Below are 21,787 nucleotides of genomic sequence, written 5' to 3'. Positions count from 1 at the left end.
CTTCCTGCTGGTCAGCGCTCTAGCTCTTCAGGCGCCCAGCACCATTTAAGGCCTCTCAAATGCGCTCGCGCAGCGGACGCAGCAGTCACTGATCCTGGGACGCTGCAAGCTGCTCTGTGCGAACATTCGTTTTTTAGCCACCTGAATATTTTTAACCCCACTTTGCTGCTACAAATCATTGTCAGGTTTTAACCTTTATGTGTGATAACATGTGATATTGTGTATCTGCACTGGTGGCACTACGAAGGACACCTTACCTGACTCTCCCTGGCCCCGGTCCGACGCGGCAAGTGCTGTTGCACGCAGGGCCTCTGGGAGCAGATTCCAGCCTCACTTCCTGCTGGTTAGCGCTCTAGCTCTTCAGGCGCCCAGCACCATTTAAGGCCTCTCAAATGCGCACGCGCAGCGGACGCAGCAGTCACTGATCCTGAGACGCTGCAAGCTGCTCTGTGCGAAGGTTCATTTTTAGCCACCTGAATATTTTTAACCCCACTTTGCTGCTACAAATCATTGTCAGGTTTTAACCTTTATGTGTGATAACATGTGATATTGTGTATCTGCACTGTTGGCACTACGAAGGACACCTTACCTGCCTCTCCCTGGCCACGGTCCGACGCGGCAAGTGCCGTTGCGCGGAGGGCCTCTGGGAGCAGATTCCAGCCTCACTTCCTGCTGGTCAGCACTCTAGCTCTTCAGGCGCCCAGCACCATTTAAGGCCTCTCAAATACGCACGCGCAGCAGACGCAGCAGTCACTGATCCTGAGACGCTGCAAGCTGCTCTGTGCGAAGATTCGGTTTTTAGCCATTTGAATATTTTTAACCCCACTTTGCTGCTATAAATCATTGTCAGGTTTTAACCTTTATGTGTGATAACATGTGATATTGTGTATCTGCACTGTTGGCACTACGAAGGACACCTTACCTGCCTCTCCCTGGCCCCGGTCCGACGCGGCAAGTGCCGTTGCGCAGAGGGCCTCTGGGAGCAGATTCCAGCCTCACTTCCTGCTGGTCAGCGCTCTAGCTCTTCAGGCGCCCAGCACCATTTAAGGCCTCTCAAATGCGCACGCGCAGCGGACGCAGCAGTCACTGATCCTGAGACGCTGCAAGCTGCTCTGTGCGAAGATTCGTTTTTTAGCCACCTGAATATTTTTAACCCCACTTTGCTGCTACAAATCATTGTCAGGTTTTAACCTTTATGTTTGATAACATGTGATATTGTGTATCTGCACTGTTGGAACTACGAAGGACAGCTTACCTGCCTCTCCCTAGCCCCGGTCCGACGCGGCAAGTGCCGTTGCGCGGAGGGCCTCTGGGAGCAGATTCCAGCCTCACTTCCTGTTGGTTAGCGCTCTAGCTATTCAGGCGCATAGCACCATTTAAGGCCTCTCAAATGCGCACGTGCAGCGGACGCAGCAGTCACTGACCCTGAGACGCTGCAAGCTGCTGTGTGCGAAGATTCGTTTTTTTGCCACCTGAATATTTTTAACCCCACTTTGCTGCTACAAATCATTGTCAGGTTTTAACCTTTATGTGTGATAACATGTGATATTGTGTATCTGCACTGTTGGCACTACGAAGGACACCTTACTTGCCTCTCCCTGGCCACGGTCCGACACGGCAAGTGCCGTTGCGCGGAGGGCCTCTGGGAGCAGATTCCAGCCTCACTTCCTGCTGGTCAGCGCTCTAGCTCTTCAGGCGCCCAGCACCATTTAAGGCCTCTCAAATGCGCTCGCGCAGCGGACGCAGCAGTCACTGATCCTGGGACGCTGCAAGCTGCTCTGTGCGAAGATTCATTTTTTAGCCACCTGAATATTTTTAACCCCACTTTGCTGCTACAAATCATTGTCAGGTTTTAACCTTTATGTGTGATAACATGTGATATTGTGTATCTGCACTGGTGGCACTACGAAGGACACCTTACCTGCCTCTCCCTGGCCCCGGTCCGACGCGGCAAGTGCTGTTGCACGCAGGGCCTCTGGGAGCAGATTCCAGCCTCACTTCCTGCTGGTTAGCGCTCTAGCTCTTCAGGCGCCCAGCACCATTTAAGGCCTCTCAAATGCGCACGCGCAGCGGACGCAGCAGTCACTGATCCTGAGACGCTGCAAGCTGCTCTGTGCGAAGATTCTTTTTTTAGCCACCTGAATATTTTTAACCCCACTTTGCTGCTACAAATCATTGTCAGGTTTTAACCTTTATGTGTGATAACATGTGATATTGTGTATCTGCACTGTTGGCACTACGAAGGACACCTTACCTGCCTCTCCCTGGCCCCGGTGCGACGCGGCAAGTGCCGTTGCGCGGAGGGCCTCTGGGAGCAGATTCCAGCCTCACTTCCTGCTGGTCAGCGCTCTAGCTCTTCAGGCGCCCAGCACCATTTAAGGCCTCTCAAATGCGCTCGCGCAGCGGACGCAGCAGTCACTGATCCTGGGACGCTGCAAGCTGCTCTGTGCGAAGATTCGTTTTTTAGCCACCTGAATATTTTTAACCCCACTTTGCTGCTACAAATCATTGTCAGGTTTTAACCTTTATGTGTGATAACATGTGATATTGTGTATCTGCACTGGTGGCACTACGAAGGACACCTTACCTGCCTCTCCCTGGCCCCGGTCCGACGCGGCAAGTGCTGTTGCACGCAGGGCCTCTGGGAGCAGATTCCAGCCTCACTTCTTGCTGGTTAGCGCTCTAGCTCTTCAGGCGCCCAGCACCATTTAAGGCCTCTCAAATGCGCACGCGCAGCGGACGCAGCAGTCACTGATCCTGAGACGCTGCAAGCTGCTCTGTGCGAAGATTCGTTTTTAGCCACCTGAATATTTTTAACCCCACTTTGCTGCTACAAATCATTGTCAGGTTTTAACCTTTATGTGTGATAACATGTGATATTGTGTATCTGCACTGTTGGCACTACGAAGGACACCTTACCTGCCTCTCTCTGGCCACGGTCCGACGCGGCAAGTGCCGTTGCGCGGAGGGCCTCTGGGAGCAGATTCCAGCCTCACTTCCTGCTGGTCAGCGCTCTAGCTCTTCAGGCGCCCAGCACCATTTAAGGCCTCTCAAAGGCGCACGCGCAGCGGACGCAGCAGTCACTGATCCTGAGACGCTGCAAGCTGCTCTGTGCGAAGATTCGGTTTTTAGCCACCTGAATATTTTTAACCCCACTTTGCTGCTATAAATCATTGTCAGGTTTTAACCTTTATGTGTGATAACATGTGATATTGTGTATCTGCACTGGTGGCACTACGAAGGACACCTTACCTGCCTCTCCCTGGCCCCGGTCCGACGCGGCAAGTGCTGTTGCACGCAGGGCCTCTGGGAGCAGATTCCAGCCTCACTTCCTGCTGGTTAGCGCTCTAGCTCTTCAGGCGCCCAGCACCATTTAAGGCCTCTCAAATGCGCACGCGCAGCGGACGCAGCAGTCACTGATCCTGAGACGCTGCAAGCTGCTCTGTGCGAAGATTCGTTTTTAGCCACCTGAATATTTTTAACACCACTTTGCTGCTACAAATCATTGTCAGGTTTTAACCTTTATGTGTGATAACATGTGATATTGTGTATCTGCACTGTTGGCACTACGAAGGACACCTTACCTGCCTCTCCCTGGCCACGGTCCGACGCGGCAAGTGCCGTTGCGCGGAGGGCCTCTGGGAGCAGATTCCAGCCTCACTTCCTGCTGGTCAGCACTCTAGCTCTTCAGGCGCCCAGCACCATTTAAGGCCTCTCAAATGCGCACGCGCAGCGGACGCAGCAGTCACTGATCCTGAGACGCTGCAAGCTGCTCTGTGCGAAGATTCGTTTTTTAGCCACCTGAATATTTTTAACCCCACTTTGCTGCTAAAAATCATTGTTAGGTTTTAACCTTTATGTGTGATAACATGTGATATTGTGTATCTGCACTGTTGACACTACGAAGGACACCTTACCTGCCTCTCCCTGGCCCCAGTCCGACGCGGCAAGTGCCGTTGCGCAGAGGGCCTCTGGGAGCAGATTCCAGCCTCACTTCCTGCTGGTCAGCGCTCTAGCTCTTCAGGCGCCCAGCACCATTTAAGGCCTCTCAAATGCGCACGCGCAGCGGACGCAGCAGTCACTGATCCTGAGACGCTGCAAGCTGCTCTGTGCGAAGATTCGTTTTTTAGCCACCTGAATATTTTTAACCCCACTTTGCTGCTACAAATCATTGTCAGGTTTTAACCTTTATGTTTGATAACATGTGATATTGTGTATCTGCACTGTTGGAACTACGAAGGACAGCTTACCTGCCTCTCCCTAGCCCCGGTCCGACGCGGCAAGTGCTGTTGCGCGGAGGGCCTCTGGGAGCAGATTCCAGCCTCACTTCCTGTTGGTTTGCGCTCTAGCTCTTCAGGCGCATAGCACCATTTAAGGCCTCTCAAATGCGCACGTGCAGCGGATGCAGCAGTCACTGACCCTGAGACGCTGCAAGCTGCTGTGTGCGAAGATTTGTTTTTTAGCCACCTGAATATTTTTAACCCCACTTTGCTGCTACAAATCATTGTCAGGTTTTAACCTTTATGTGTGATAACATGTGATATTGTGTATCTGCACTGTTGGCACTACGAAGGACACCTTACTTGCCTCTCCCTGGCCACGGTCCGACACGGCAAGTGCCGTTGCGCGGAGGGCCTCTGGGAGCAGATTCCAGCCTCACTTCCTGCTGGTCAGCGCTCTAGCTCTTCAGGCGCCCAGCACCATTTAAGGCCTCTCAAATGCGCTCGCGCAGCGGACGCAGCAGTCACTGATCCTGGGACGCTGCAAGCTGCTCTGTGCGAAGATTCGTTTTTTAGCCACCTGAATATTTTTAACCCCACTTTGCTGCTACAAATCATTGTCAGGTTTTAACCTTTATGTGTGATAACATGTGATATTGTGTATCTGCACTGGTGGCACTACGAAGGACACCTTACCTGCCTCTCCCTGGCCCCGGTCTGACGCGGCAAGTGCTGTTGCACGCAGGGCCTCTGGGAGCAGATTCCAGCCTCACTTCCTGCTGGTTAGCGCTCTAGCTCTTCAGGCGCCCAGCACCATTTAAGGCCTCTCAAATGCGCACGCGCAGCGGACGCAGCAGTCACTGATCCTGAGACGCTGCAAGCTGCTCTGTGCGAAGATTCTTTTTTTAGCCACCTGAATATTTTTAACCCCACTTTGCTGCTACAAATCATTGTCAGGTTTTAACCTTTATGTGTGATAACATGTGATATTGTGTATCTGCACTGTTGGCACTACGAAGGACACCTTACCTGCCTCTCCCTGGCCCCGGTGCGACGCGGCAAGTGCCGTTGCGCGGAGGGCCTCTGGGAGCAGATTCCAGCCTCACTTCCTGCTGGTCAGCGCTCTAGCTCTTCAGGCGCCCAGCACCATTTAAGGCCTCTCAAATGCGCTCGCGCAGCGGACGCAGCAGTCACTGATCCTGGGACGCTGCAAGCTGCTCTGTGCGAAGATTCGTTTTTTAGCCACCTGAATATTTTTAACCCCACTTTGCTGCTACAAATCATTGTCAGGTTTTAACCTTTATGTGTGATAACATGTGATATTGTGTATCTGCACTGGTGGCACTACGAAGGACACCTTACCTGCCTCTCCCTGGCCCCGGTCCGACGCGGCAAGTGCTGTTGCACGCAGGGCCTCTGGGAGCAGATTCCAGCCTCACTTCTTGCTGGTTAGCGCTCTAGCTCTTCAGGCGCCCAGCACCATTTAAGGCCTCTCAAATGCGCACGCGCAGCGGACGCAGCAGTCACTGATCCTGAGACGCTGCAAGCTGCTCTGTGCGAAGATTCGTTTTTAGCCACCTGAATATTTTTAACCCCACTTTGCTGCTACAAATCATTGTCAGGTTTTAACCTTTATGTGTGATAACATGTGATATTGTGTATCTGCACTGTTGGCACTACGAAGGACACCTTACCTGCCTCTCTCTGGCCACGGTCCGACGCGGCAAGTGCCGTTGCGCGGAGGGCCTCTGGGAGCAGATTCCAGCCTCACTTCCTGCTGGTCAGCGCTCTAGCTCTTCAGGCGCCCAGCACCATTTAAGGCTCTCAAAGGCGCACGCGCAGCGGACGCAGCAGTCACTGATCCTGAGACGCTGCAAGCTGCTCTGTGCGAAGATTCGTTTTTTAGCCACCTGAATATTTTTAACCCCACTTTGCTGCTACAAATCATTGTCAGGTTTTAACCTTTATGTGTGATAACATGTGATATTGTGTATCTGCACTGGTGGCACTACGAAGGACACCTTACCTGCCTCTCCCTGGCCCCGGTCCGACGCGGCAAGTGCTGTTGCACGCAGGGCCTCTGGGAGCAGATTCCAGCCTCACTTCCTGCTGGTTAGTGCTCTAGCTCTTCAGGCGCCCAGCACCATTTAAGGCCTCTCAAATGCGCACGCGCAGCGGACGCAGCAGTCACTGATCCTGAGACGCTGCAAGCTGCTGTGTGCGAAGATTCTTTTTTTAGCCACCTGAATATTTTTAACCCCACTTTGCTGCTACAAATCATTGTCAGGTTTTAACCTTTATGTGTGATAACATGTGATATTGTGTATCTGCACTGTTGGCACTACGAAGGACACCTTACCTGCCTCTCCCTGGCACCGGTGCGACGCGGCAAGTGCCGTTGCGCGGAGGGCCTCTGGGAGCAGATTCCAGCCTCACTTCCTGCTGGTCAGCGCTCTAGCTCTTCAGGCGCCCAGCACCATTTAAGGCCTCTCAAATGCGCTCGCGCAGCGGACGCAGCAGTCACTGATCCTGGGACGCTGCAAGCTGCTCTGTGCGAAGATTCGTTTTTTAGCCACCTGAATATTTTTAACCCCACTTTGCTGCTACAAATCATTGTCAGGTTTTAACCTTTATGTGTGATAACATGTGATATTGTGTATCTGCACTGGTGGCACTACGAAGGACACCTTACCTGCCTCTCCCTGGCCCCGGTCCGACGCGGCAAGTGCTGTTGCACGCAGGGCCTCTGGGAGCAGATTCCAGCCTCACTTCTTGCTGGTTAGCGCTCTAGCTCTTCAGGCGCCCAGCACCATTTAAGGCCTCTCAAATGCGCACGCGCAGCGGACGCAGCAGTCACTGATCCTGAGACGCTGCAAGCTGCTCTGTGCGAAGATTCGTTTTTAGCCACCTGAATATTTTTAACCCCACTTTGCTGCTACAAATCATTGTCAGGTTTTAACCTTTATGTGTGATAACATGTGATATTGTGTATCTGCACTGTTGGCACTACGAAGGACACCTTACCTGCCTCTCTCTGGCCACGGTCCGACGCGGCAAGTGCCTTTGCGCGGAGGGCCTCTGGGAGCAGATTCCAGCCTCACTTCCTGCTGGTCAGCGCTCTAGCTCTTCAGGCGCCCAGCACCATTTAAGGCCTCTCAAAGGCGCACGCGCAGCGGACGCAGCAGTCACTGATCCTGAGACGCTGCAAGCTGCTCTGTGCGAAGATTCGGTTTTTAGCCACCTGAATATTTTTAACCCCACTCTGCTGCTATAAATCATTGTCAGGTTTTAACCTTTATGTGTGATAACATGTGATATTGTGTATCTGCACTGGTGGCACTACGAAGGACACCTTACCTGCCTCTCCCTGGCCCCGGTCCGACGCGGCAAGTGCTGTTGCACGCAGGGCCTCTGGGAGCAGATTCCAGCCTCACTTCCTGCTGGTTAGCGCTCTAGCTCTTCAGGCGCCCAGCACCATTTAAGGCCTCTCAAATGCGCACGCGCAGCGGACGCAGCAGTCACTGATCCTGAGACGCTGCAAGCTGCTCTGTGCGAAGATTCGTTTTTAGCCACCTGAATATTTTTAACCCCACTTTGTTGCTACAAATCATTGTCAGGTTTTAACCTTTATGTGTGATAACATGTGATATTGTGTATCTGCACTGTTGGCACTACGAAGGACACCTTACCTGCCTCTCCCTGGCCACGGTCCGACGCGGCAAGTGCCGTTGCGCGGAGGGCCTCTGGGAGCAGATTCCAGCCTCACTTCCTGCTGGTCAGCACTCTAGCTCTTCAGGCGCCCAGCACCATTTAAGGCCTCTCAAATGCGCACGCACAGCGGACGCAGCAGTCACTGATCCTGAGACGCTGCAAGCTGCTCTGTGCGAAGATTCGGTTTTTAGCCACCTGAATATTTTTAACCCCACTTTGCTGCTAAAAATCATTGTTAGGTTTTAACCTTTATGTGTGATAACATGTGATATTGTGTATCTGCACTGTTGACACTACGAAGGACACCTTACCTGCCTCTCCCTGGCCCCGGTCCGACGCGGCAAGTGCCGTTGCGCAGAGGGCCTCTGGGAGCAGATTCCAGCCTCACTTCCTGCTGGTCAGCGCTCTAGCTCTTCAGGCGCCCAGCACCATTTAAGGCCTCTCAAATGCGCACGCGCAGCGGACGCAGCAGTCACTGATCCTGAGACGCTGCAAGCTGCTCTGTGCGAAGATTCGTTTTTTAGCCACCTGAATATTTTTAACCCCACTTTGCTGCTACAAATCATTGTCAGGTTTTAACCTTTATGTTTGATAACATGTGATATTGTGTATCTGCACTGTTGGAACTACGAAGGACAGCTTACCTGCCTCTCCCTAGCCCCGGTCCGACGCGGCAAGTGCCGTTGCGCGGAGGGCCTCTGGGAGCAGATTCCAGCCTCACTTCCTGTTGGTTAGCGCTCTAGCTCTTCAGGCGCATAGCACCATTTAAGGCCTCTCAAATGCGCACGTGCAGCGGACGGAGCAGTCACTGACCCTGAGACGCTGCAAGCTGCTGTGTGCGAAGATTCGTTTTTTAGCCACCTGAATATTTTTAACCCCACTTTGCTGCTACAAATCATTGTCAGGTTTTAACCTTTATGTGTGATAACATGTGATATTGTGTATCTGCACTGTTGGCACTACGAAGGACACCTTACTTGCCTCTCCCTGGCCACGGTCCGACACGGCAAGTGCCGTTGCGCGGAGGGCCTCTGGGAGCAGATTCCAGCCTCACTTCCTGCTGGTCAGCGCTCTAGCTCTTCAGGCGCCCAGCACCATTTAAGGCCTCTCAAATGCGCTCGTGCAGCGGACGCAGCAGTCACTGATCCTGGGACGCTGCAAGCTGCTCTGTGCGAAGATTCGTTTTTTAGCCACCTGAATATTTTTAACCCCACTTTGCTGCTACAAATCATTGTCAGGTTTTAACCTTTATGTGTGATAACATGTGATATTGTGTATCTGCACTGGTGGCACTACGAAGGACACCTTACCTGCCTCTCCCTGGCCCCGGTCCGACGCGGCAAGTGCTGTTGCACGCAGGGCCTCTGGGAGCAGATTCCAGCCTCACTTCCTGCTGGTTAGCGCTCTAGCTCTTCAGGCGCCCAGCACCATTTAAGGCCTCTCAAATGCGCACGCGCAGCGGACGCAGCAGTCACTGATCCTGAGACGCTGCAAGCTGCTCTGTGCGAAGATTCTTTTTTTAGCCACCTGAATATTTTTAACCCCACTTTGCTGCTACAAATCATTGTCAGGTTTTAACCTTTATGTGTGATAACATGTGATATTGTGTATCTGCACTGTTGGCACTACGAAGGACACCTTACCTGCCTCTCTCTGGCCACGGTCCGACGCGGCAAGTGCCGTTACGCGGAGGGCCTCTGGGAGCAGATTCCAGCCTCACTTCCTGCTGGTCAGCGCTCTAGCTCTTCAGGCGCCCAGCACCATTTAAGGCTCTCAAAGGCGCACGCGCAGCGGACGCAGCAGTCACTGATCCTGGGACGCTGCAAGCTGCTCTGTGCGAAGATTCGGTTTTTAGCCACCTGAATATTTTTAACCCCACTTTGCTGCTATAAATCATTGTCAGGTTTTAACCTTTATGTGTGATAACATGTGATATTGTGTATCTGCACTGGTGGCACTACGAAGGACACCTTACCTGCCTCTCCCTGGCCCCGGTCCGACGCGGCAAGTGCTGTTGCACGCAGGGCCTCTGGGAGCAGATTCCAGCCTCACTTCCTGCTGGTTAGCGCTCTAGCTCTTCAGGCGCCCAGCACCATTTAAGGCCTCTCAAATGCACACGCGCAGCGGACGCAGCAGTCACTGATCCTGAGACGCTGCAAGCTGCTCTGTGCGAAGATTCGTTTTTAGCCACCTGAATATTTTTAACCCCACTTTGCTGCTACAAATCATTGTCAGGTTTTAACCTTTATGTGTGATAACATGTTATATTGTGTATCTGCACTGTTGGCACTACGAAGGACACCTTACCTGCCTCTCCCTGGCCACGGTCCGACGCGGCAAGTGCCGTTGCGCGGAGGGCCTCTGGGAGCAGATTCCAGCCTCACTTCCTGCTGGTCAGCACTCTAGCTCTTCAGGCGCCCAGCACCATTTAAGGCCTCTCAAATGCGCACGCGCAGCGGACGCAGCAGTCACTGATCCTGAGACGCTGCAAGCTGCTCTGTGCGAAGATTCGGTTTTTAGCCACCTGAATATTTTTAACCCCACTTTGCTGCTATAAATCATTGTCAGGTTTTAACCTTTATGTGTGATAACATGTGATATTGTGTATCTGCACTGTTGACACTACGAAGGACACCTTACCTGCCTCTCCCTGGCCCCGGTCCGACGCGGCAAGTGCCGTTGCGCAGAGGGCCTCTGGGAGCAGATTCCAGCCTCACTTCCTGCTGGTCAGCGCTCTAGCTCTTCAGGCGCCCAGCACCATTTAAGGCCTCTCAAATGCGCACGCGCAGCGGACGCAGCAGTCACTGATCCTGAGACGCTGCAAGCTGCTCTGTGCGAAGATTCGTTTTTTAGCCACCTGAATATTTTTAACCCCACTTTGCTGCTACAAATCATTGTCAGGTTTTAACCTTTATGTTTGATAACATGTGATATTGTGTATCTGCACTGTTGGAACTACGAAGGACAGCTTACCTGCCTCTCCCTAGCCCCGGTCCGACGCGGCAAGTGCTGTTGCGCGGAGGGCCTCTGGGAGCAGATTCCAGCCTCACTTCCTGTTGGTTTGCGCTCTAGCTCTTCAGGCGCATAGCACCATTTAAGGCCTCTCAAATGCGCACGTGCAGCGGATGCAGCAGTCACTGACCCTGAGACGCTGCAAGCTGCTGTGTGCGAAGATTTGTTTTTTAGCCACCTGAATATTTTTAACCCCACTTTGCTGCTACAAATCATTGTTAGGTTTTAACCTTTATGTGTGATAACATGTGATATTGTGTATCTGCACTGTTGGCACTACGAAGGACACCTTACTTGCCTCTCCCTGGCCACGGTCCGACACGGCAAGTGCCGTTGCGCGGAGGGCCTCTGGGAGCAGATTCCAGCCTCACTTCCTGCTGGTCAGCGCTCTAGCTCTTCAGGCGCCCAGCACCATTTAAGGCCTCTCAAATGCGCTCGCGCAGCGGACGCAGCAGTCACTGATCCTGGGACGCTGCAAGCTGCTCTGTGCGAAGATTCGTTTTTTAGCCACCTGAATATTTTTAACCCCACTTTGCTGCTACAAATCATTGTCAGGTTTTAACCTTTATGTGTGATAACATGTGATATTGTGTATCTGCACTGGTGGCACTACGAAGGACACCTTACCTGCCTCTCCCTGGCCCCGGTCTGACGCGGCAAGTGCTGTTGCACGCAGGGCCTCTGGGAGCAGATTCCAGCCTCACTTCCTGCTGGTTAGCGCTCTAGCTCTTCAGGCGCCCAGCACCATTTAAGGCCTCTCAAATGCGCACGCGCAGCGGACGCAGCAGTCACTGATCCTGAGACGCTGCAAGCTGCTCTGTGCGAAGATTCTTTTTTTAGCCACCTGAATATTTTTAACCCCACTTTGCTGCTACAAATCATTGTCAGGTTTTAACCTTTATGTGTGATAACATGTGATATTGTGTATCTGCACTGTTGGCACTACGAAGGACACCTTACCTGCCTCTCCCTGGCCCCGGTGCGACGCGGCAAGTGCCGTTGCGCGGAGGGCCTCTGGGAGCAGATTCCAGCCTCACTTCCTGCTGGTCAGCGCTCTAGCTCTTCAGGCGCCCAGCACCATTTAAGGCCTCTCAAATGCGCTCGCGCAGCGGACGCAGCAGTCACTGATCCTGGGACGCTGCAAGCTGCTCTGTGCGAAGATTCGTTTTTTAGCCACCTGAATATTTTTAACCCCACTTTGCTGCTACAAATCATTGTCAGGTTTTAACCTTTATGTGTGATAACATGTGATATTGTGTATCTGCACTGGTGGCACTACGAAGGACACCTTACCTGCCTCTCCCTGGCCCCGGTCCGACGCGGCAAGTGCTGTTGCACGCAGGGCCTCTGGGAGCAGATTCCAGCCTCACTTCTTGCTGGTTAGCGCTCTAGCTCTTCAGGCGCCCAGCACCATTTAAGGCCTCTCAAATGCGCACGCGCAGCGGACGCAGCAGTCACTGATCCTGAGACGCTGCAAGCTGCTCTGTGCGAAGATTCGTTTTTAGCCACCTGAATATTTTTAACCCCACTTTGCTGCTACAAATCATTGTCAGGTTTTAACCTTTATGTGTGATAACATGTGATATTGTGTATCTGCACTGTTGGCACTACGAAGGACACCTTACCTGCCTCTCTCTGGCCACGGTCCGACGCGGCAAGTGCCGTTGCGCGGAGGGCCTCTGGGAGCAGATTCCAGCCTCACTTCCTGCTGGTCAGCGCTCTAGCTCTTCAGGCGCCCAGCACCATTTAAGGCTCTCAAAGGCGCACGCGCAGCGGACGCAGCAGTCACTGATCCTGAGACGCTGCAAGCTGCTCTGTGCGAAGATTCGTTTTTTAGCCACCTGAATATTTTTAACCCCACTTTGCTGCTACAAATCATTGTCAGGTTTTAACCTTTATGTGTGATAACATGTGATATTGTGTATCTGCACTGGTGGCACTACGAAGGACACCTTACCTGCCTCTCCCTGGCCCCGGTCCGACGCGGCAAGTGCTGTTGCACGCAGGGCCTCTGGGAGCAGATTCCAGCCTCACTTCCTGCTGGTTAGTGCTCTAGCTCTTCAGGCGCCCAGCACCATTTAAGGCCTCTCAAATGCGCACGCGCAGCGGACGCAGCAGTCAATGATCCTGAGACGCTGCAAGCTGCTCTGTGCGAAGATTCTTTTTTTAGCCACCTGAATATTTTTAACCCCACTTTGCTGCTACAAATCATTGTCAGGTTTTAACCTTTATGTGTGATAACATGTGATATTGTGTATCTGCACTGTTGGCACTACGAAGGACACCTTACCTGCCTCTCCCTGGCACCGGTGCGACGCGGCAAGTGCCGTTGCGCGGAGGGCCTCTGGGAGCAGATTCCAGCCTCACTTCCTGCTGGTCAGCGCTCTAGCTCTTCAGGCGCCCAGCACCATTTAAGGCCTCTCAAATGCGCTCGCGCAGCGGACGCAGCAGTCACTGATCCTGGGACGCTGCAAGCTGCTCTGTGCGAAGATTCGTTTTTTAGCCACCTGAATATTTTTAACCCCACTTTGCTGCTACAAATCATTGTCAGGTTTTAACCTTTATGTGTGATAACATGTGATATTGTGTATCTGCACTGGTGGCACTACGAAGGACACCTTACCTGCCTCTCCCTGGCCCCGGTCCGACGCGGCAAGTGCTGTTGCACGCAGGGCCTCTGGGAGCAGATTCCAGCCTCACTTCTTGCTGGTTAGCGCTCTAGCTCTTCAGGCGCCCAGCACCATTTAAGGCCTCTCAAATGCGCACGCGCAGCGGACGCAGCAGTCACTGATCCTGAGACGCTGCAAGCTGCTCTGTGCGAAGATTCGTTTTTAGCCACCTGAATATTTTTAACCCCACTTTGCTGCTACAAATCATTGTCAGGTTTTAACCTTTATGTGTGATAACATGTGATATTGTGTATCTGCACTGTTGGCACTACGAAGGACACCTTACCTGCCTCTCTCTGGCCACGGTCCGACGCGGCAAGTGCCTTTGCGCGGAGGGCCTCTGGGAGCAGATTCCAGCCTCACTTCCTGCTGGTCAGCGCTCTAGCTCTTCAGGCGCCCAGCACCATTTAAGGCCTCTCAAAGGCGCACGCGCAGCGGACGCAGCAGTCACTGATCCTGAGACGCTGCAAGCTGCTCTGTGCGAAGATTCGGTTTTTAGCCACCTGAATATTTTTAACCCCACTCTGCTGCTATAAATCATTGTCAGGTTTTAACCTTTATGTGTGATAACATGTGATATTGTGTATCTGCACTGGTGGCACTACGAAGGACACCTTACCTGCCTCTCCCTGGCCCCGGTCCGACGCGGCAAGTGCTGTTGCACGCAGGGCCTCTGGGAGCAGATTCCAGCCTCACTTCCTGCTGGTTAGCGCTCTAGCTCTTCAGGCGCCCAGCACCATTTAAGGCCTCTCAAATGCGCACGCGCAGCGGACGCAGCAGTCACTGATCCTGAGACGCTGCAAGCTGCTCTGTGCGAAGATTCGTTTTTAGCCACCTGAATATTTTTAACCCCACTTTGTTGCTACAAATCATTGTCAGGTTTTAACCTTTATGTGTGATAACATGTGATATTGTGTATCTGCACTGTTGGCACTACGAAGGACACCTTACCTGCCTCTCCCTGGCCACGGTCCGACGCGGCAAGTGCCGTTGCGCGGAGGGCCTCTGGGAGCAGATTCCAGCCTCACTTCCTGCTGGTCAGCACTCTAGCTCTTCAGGCGCCCAGCACCATTTAAGGCCTCTCAAATGCGCACGCACAGCGGACGCAGCAGTCACTGATCCTGAGACGCTGCAAGCTGCTCTGTGCGAAGATTCGGTTTTTAGCCACCTGAATATTTTTAACCCCACTTTGCTGCTAAAAATCATTGTTAGGTTTTAACCTTTATGTGTGATAACATGTGATATTGTGTATCTGCACTGTTGACACTACGAAGGACACCTTACCTGCCTCTCCCTGGCCCCGGTCCGACGCGGCAAGTGCCGTTGCGCAGAGGGCCTCTGGGAGCAGATTCCAGCCTCACTTCCTGCTGGTCAGCGCTCTAGCTCTTCAGGCGCCCAGCACCATTTAAGGCCTCTCAAATGCGCACGCGCAGCGGACGCAGCAGTCACTGATCCTGAGACGCTGCAAGCTGCTCTGTGCGAAGATTCGTTTTTTAGCCACCTGAATATTTTTAACCCCACTTTGCTGCTACAAATCATTGTCAGGTTTTAACCTTTATGTTTGATAACATGTGATATTGTGTATCTGCACTGTTGGAACTACGAAGGACAGCTTACCTGCCTCTCCCTAGCCCCGGTCCGACGCGGCAAGTGCCGTTGCGCGGAGGGCCTCTGGGAGCAGATTCCAGCCTCACTTCCTGTTGGTTAGCGCTCTAGCTCTTCAGGCGCCCAGCACCATTTAAGGCCTCTCAAATGCGCTCGTGCAGCGGACGCAGCAGTCACTGATCCTGGGACGCTGCAAGCTGCTCTGTGCGAAGATTCGTTTTTTAGCCACCTGAATATTTTTAACCCCACTTTGCTGCTACAAATCATTGTCAGGTTTTAACCTTTATGTGTGATAACATGTGATATTGTGTATCTGCACTGGTGGCACTACGAAGGACACCTTACCTGCCTCTCCCTGGCCCCGGTCCGACGCGGCAAGTGCTGTTGCACGCAGGGCCTCTGGGAGCAGATTCCAGCCTCACTTCCTGCTGGTTAGCGCTCTAGCTCTTCAGGCGCCCAGCACCATTTAAGGCCTCTCAAATGCGCACGCGCAGCGGACGCAGCAGTCACTGATCCTGAGACGCTGCAAGCTGCTCTGTGCGAAGATTCTTTTTTTAGCCACCTGAATATTTTTAACCCCACTTTGCTGCTACAAATCATTGTCAGGTTTTAACCTTTATGTGTGATAACATGTGATATTGTGTATCTGCACTGTTGGCACTACGAAGGACACCTTACCTGCCTCTCTCTGGCCACGGTCCGACGCGGCAAGTGCCGTTGCGCGGAGGGCCTCTGGGAGCAGATTCCAGCCTCACTTCCTGCTGGTCAGCGCTCTAGCTCTTCAGGCGCCCAGCACCATTTAAGGCTCTCAAAGGCGCACGCGCAGCGGACGCAGCAGTCACTGATCCTGAGACGCTGCAAGCTGCTCTGTGCGAAGATTCGGTTTTTAGCCACCTGAATATTTTTAACCCCACTTTGCTGCTATAAATCATTGTCAGGTTTTAACCTTTATGTGTGATAACATGTGATATTGTGTATCTGCACTGGTGGCACTACGAAGGACACCTTACCTGCCTCTCCCTGGCCCCGGTCCGACGCGGCAAGTGCTGTTGCACGCAGGGCCTCTGGGAGCAGATTCCAGCCTCACTTCCTGCTGGTTAGCGCTCTAGCTCTTCAGGCGCCCAGCACCATTTAAGGCCTCTCAAATGCGCACGCGCAGCGGACGCAGCAGTCACTGATCCTGAGACGCTGCAAGCTGCTCTGTGCGAAGATTCGTTTTTAGCCACCTGAATATTTTTAACCCCACTTTGCTGCTACAAATCATTGTCAGGTTTTAACCTTTATGTGTGATAACATGTGATATTGTGTATCTGCACTGTTGGCACTACGAAGGACACCTTACCTGCCTCTCCCTGGCCACGGTCCGACGCGGCAAGTGCCGTTGCGCGGAGGGCCTCTGGGAGCAGATTCCAGCCTCACTTCCTGCTGGTCAGCACTCTAGCTCTTCAGGCGCCCAGCACCATTTAAGGCCTCTCAAATGCGCACGCGCAGCGGACGCAGCAGTCACTGATCCTGAGACGCTGCAAGCTGCTCTGTGCGAAGATTCGGTTTTTAGCCACCTGAATATTTTTAACCCCACTTTGCTGCTATAAATCATTGTCAGGTTTTAACCTTTATGTGTGATAACATGTGATATTGTGTATCTGCACTGTTGACACTACGAAGGACACCTTACCTGCCTCTCCCTGGCCCCGGTCCGACGCAGCAAGTGCCGTTGCGCAGAGGGCCTCTGGGAGCAGATTCCAGCCTCACTTCCTGCTGGTCAGCGCTCTAGCTCTTCAGGCGCCCAGCACCATTTAAGGCCTCTCAAATGCGCACGCGCAGCGGACGCAGCAGTCACTGATCCTGAGACGCTGCAAGCTGCTCTGTGCGAAGATTCGTTTTTTAGCCACCTGAATATTTTTAACCCCACTTTGCTGCTACAAATCATTGTCAGGTTTTAACCTTTATGTTTGATAACATGTGATATTGTGTATCTGCACTGTTGGAACTACGAAGGACAGCTTACCTGCCTCTCCCTAGCCCCGGTCCGACGCGGCAAGTGCAGTTGCGCGGAGGGCCTCTGGGAGCAGATTCCAGCCTCACTTCCTGTTGGTTAGCGCTCTAGCTCTTCAGGCGCATAGCACCATTTAAGGCCTCTCAAATGCGCACGTGTAGCGGACGCAGCAGTCACTGACCCTGAGACGCTGCAAGCTGCTGTGTGCGAAGATTCGTTTTTTAGCCACCTGAATATTTTTAACCCCACTTTGCTGCTACAAATCATTGTCAGGTTTTAACCTTTATGTGTGATAACATGTGATATTGTGTATCTGCACTGTTGGCACTACGAAGGACACCTTACTTGCCTCTCCCTGGCCACGGTCCGACACGGCAAGTGCCGTTGCGCGGAGGGCCTCTGGGAGCAGATTCCAGCCTCACTTCCTGCTGGTCAGCGCTCTAGCTCATCAGGCGCCCAGCACCATTTAAGGCCTCTCAAATGCGCTCGCGCAGCGGACGCAGCAGTCACTGATCCTGGGACGCTGCAAGCTGCTCTGTGCGAAGATTCGTTTTTTAGCCACCTGAATATTTTTAACCCCACTTTGCTGCTACAAATCATTGTCAGGTTTTAACCTTTATGTGTGATAACATGTGATATTGTGTATCTGCACTGTTGGCACTACGAAGGACACCTTACCTGCCTCTCCCTGGCCCCGGTGTGACGCGGCAAGTGGCGTTGCGCGGAGGGCCTCTGGGAGCAGATTCCAGCCTCACTTCCTGCTGGTCAGCGCTCTAGCTCTTCAGGCGCCCAGCACCATTTAAGGCCTCTCAAATGCGCACGCGCAGCAGACGCAGCAGTCACTGATCCTGAGACGCTGCAAGCTGCTCTGTGCGAAGATTCGTTTTTTAGCCACCTGAATATTTTTAACCCCACTTTGCTGCGACAAATCATTGTCAGGTTTTAACCTTTATGTGTGATAACATGTGATATTGTGTATCTGCACTGTTGGCACTACGAAGGACACCTTACCTGCCTCTCCCTGGCCCCGGTCCAACGCGGCAAGTGCCGTTGCGCGGAGGGCCTCTGGGAGCAGATTCCAGCCTCACTTCCTGCTGGTCAGCGCTCTAGCTCTTCAGGCGCCCAGCACCATTTAAGGCCTCTCAAATGCGCACGCGCAGCGGACGCAGCAGTCACTGATCCTGAGATGCTGCAAGCTGCTCTGTGCGAAGATTTGTTTTTTAGCCACCTGAATATTTTTAACCCCACTTTGCTGCTACAAATCATTGTCAGGTTTTAACCTTTATGTGTGATAACATGTGATATTGTGTATCTGCACTGTTGGCACTACGAAGGACACCTTACCTGCCTCTCCCTGGCCATGGTCCGACGCGGCAAGTGCCGTTGAGCGGAGGGCCTCTGGGAGCAGATTCCATCCTCACTTCCTGCTGGTCAGCGCTCTAGCTCTTCAGGCGCCCAGCACCATTTAAGGCCTCTCAAATGCGCACGCGCAGCGGACGCAGCAGTCACTGATCCTGAGACGCTGCAAGCTGCTCTGTGCGAAGATTTGTTTTTTAGCCACCTGAATATGTTTAACCCCACTTTGCTGCTACAAATCCTTGTCAGGTTTTAACCTTTATGTGTGATAACATGTGATATTGTGTATCTGCACTGTTGGCACTACGAAGGACACCTTACCTGCCTCTCCCTTGCCCCTCTCCGATGCGGCAGGTGCCGTTGCGCGGAGGGCCTCTGGATGCAGATTCCAGTCTCACTTCCTGCTGGTTAACCCTCTAGCTCATCAGGCGCCCAGCACCATTTAAGGCCTCTCAAATGCGCACGCGCAGCGGACGCAGCAGTCACTGATCCTGAGACGCTGCAAGCTGCTCTGTGCGAAGATTCTTTTTTTAGCCACCTGAATATTTTTAACCCCACTTTGCTGCTACAAATCATTGTCAGGTTTTAACCTTTATGTGTGATAACATGTGATATTGTGTATCTGCACTGTTGGCACTACGAAGGACACCTTACCTGCCTCTCTCTGGCCACGGTCCGACGCGGCAAGTGCCGTTGCGCGGAGGGCCTCTGGGAGCAGATTCCAGCCTCACTTCCTGCTGGTTAGCGCTCTAGCTCTTCAGGCGCCCAGCACCATTTAAGGCCTCTCAAATGCGCACGCGCAGCGGACGCAGCAGTCACTGATCCTGAGACGCTGCAAGCTGCTCTGTGCGAAGATTCTTTTTTTAGCCACCTGAATATTTTTAACCCCACTTTGCTGCTACAAATCATTGTCAGGTTTTAACCTTTATGTGTGATAACATGTGATATTGTGTATCTGCACTGTTGGCACTACGAAGGACACCTTACCTGCCTCTCTCTGGCCACGGTCCGACGCGGCAAGTGCCGTTGCGCGGAGGGCCTCTGGGAGCAGATTCCAGCCTCACTTCCTGCTGGTCAGCGCTCTAGCTCTTCAGGCGCCCAGCACCATTTAAGGCTCTCAAAGGCGCACGCGCAGCGGACGCAGCAGTCACTGATCCTGAGACGCTGCAAGCTGCTCTGTGCGAAGATTCGGTTTTTAGCCACCTGAATATTTTTAACCCCACTTTGCTGCTATAAATCATTGTCAGGTTTTAACCTTTATGTGTGATAACATGTGATATTGTGTATCTGCACTGGTGGCACTACGAAGGACACCTTACCTGCCTCTCCCTGGCCCCGGTCCGACGCGGCAAGTGCTGTTGCACGCAGGGCCTCTGGGAGCAGATTCCAGCCTCACTTCCTGCTGGTTAGCGCTCTAGCTCTTCAGGCGCCCAGCACCATTTAAGGCCTCTCAAATGCGCACGCGCAGCGGACGCAGCAGTCACTGATCCTGAGACGCTGCAAGCTGCTCTGTGCGAAGATTCGTTTTTAGCCACCTGAATATTTTTAACCCCACTTTGCTGCTACAAATCATTGTCAGGTTTTAACCTTTATGTGTGATAACATGTGATATTGTGTATCTGCACTGTTGGCACTACGAAGGACACCTTACCTGCCTCTCCCTGGCCACGGTCCGACGCGGCAAGTGCCGTTGCGCGGAGGGCCTCTGGGAGCAGATTCCAGCCTCACTTCCTGCTGGTCAGCACTCTAGCTCTTCAGGCGCCCAGCACCATTTAAGGCCTCTCAAATGCGCACGCGCAGCGGACGCAGCAGTCACTGATCCTGAGACGCTGCAAGCTGCTCTGTGCGAAGATTCGGTTTTTAGCCACCTGAATATTTTTAACCCCACTTTGCTGCTATAAATCATTGTCAGGTTTTAACCTTTATGTGTGATAACATGTGATATTGTGTATCTGCACTGTTGACACTACGAAGGACACCTTACCTGCCTCTCCCTGGCCCCGGTCCGACGCAGCAAGTGCCGTTGCGCAGAGGGCCTCTGGGAGCAGATTCCAGCCTCACTTCCTGCTGGTCAGCGCTCTAGCTCTTCAGGCGCCCAGCACCATTTAAGGCCTCTCAAATGCGCACGCGCAGCGGACGCAGCAGTCACTGATCCTGAGACGCTGCAAGCTGCTCTGTGCGAAGATTCGTTTTTTAGCCACCTGAATATTTTTAACCCCACTTTGCTGCTACAAATCATTGTCAGGTTTTAACCTTTATGTTTGATAACATGTGATATTGTGTATCTGCACTGTTGGAACTACGAAGGACAGCTTACCTGCCTCTCCCTAGCCCCGGTCCGACGCGGCAAGTGCAGTTGCGCGGAGGGCCTCTGGGAGCAGATTCCAGCCTCACTTCCTGTTGGTTAGCGCTCTAGCTCTTCAGGCGCATAGCACCATTTAAGGCCTCTCAAATGCGCACGTGTAGCGGACGCAGCAGTCACTGACCCTGAGACGCTGCAAGCTGCTGTGTGCGAAGATTCGTTTTTTAGCCACCTGAATATTTTTAACCCCACTTTGCTGCTACAAATCATTGTCAGGTTTTAACCTTTATGTGTGATAACATGTGATATTGTGTATCTGCACTGTTGGCACTACGAAGGACACCTTACTTGCCTCTCCCTGGCCACGGTCCGACACGGCAAGTGCCGTTGCGCGGAGGGCCTCTGGGAGCAGATTCCAGCCTCACTTCCTGCTGGTCAGCGCTCTAGCTCATCAGGCGCCCAGCACCATTTAAGGCCTCTCAAATGCGCTCGCGCAGCGGACGCAGCAGTCACTGATCCTGGGACGCTGCAAGCTGCTCTGTGCGAAGATTCGTTTTTTAGCCACCTGAATATTTTTAACCCCACTTTGCTGCTACAAATCATTGTCAGGTTTTAACCTTTATGTGTGATAACATGTGATATTGTGTATCTGCACTGTTGGCACTACGAAGGACACCTTACCTGCCTCTCCCTGGCCCCGGTGTGACGCGGCAAGTGGCGTTGCGCGGAGGGCCTCTGGGAGCAGATTCCAGCCTCACTTCCTGCTGGTCAGCGCTCTAGCTCTTCAGGCGCCCAGCACCATTTAAGGCCTCTCAAATGCGCACGCGCAGCAGACGCAGCAGTCACTGATCCTGAGACGCTGCAAGCTGCTCTGTGCGAAGATTCGTTTTTTAGCCACCTGAATATTTTTAACCCC

This window comes from Triturus cristatus, chromosome 1_1 (genome assembly GCF_964204655.1).
Source record: "Triturus cristatus chromosome 1_1, aTriCri1.1, whole genome shotgun sequence".
Classification (NCBI taxonomy): Eukaryota; Metazoa; Chordata; class Amphibia; order Caudata; family Salamandridae; genus Triturus; species Triturus cristatus.
Note: the sequence above shows the minus strand (reverse complement) of the source record.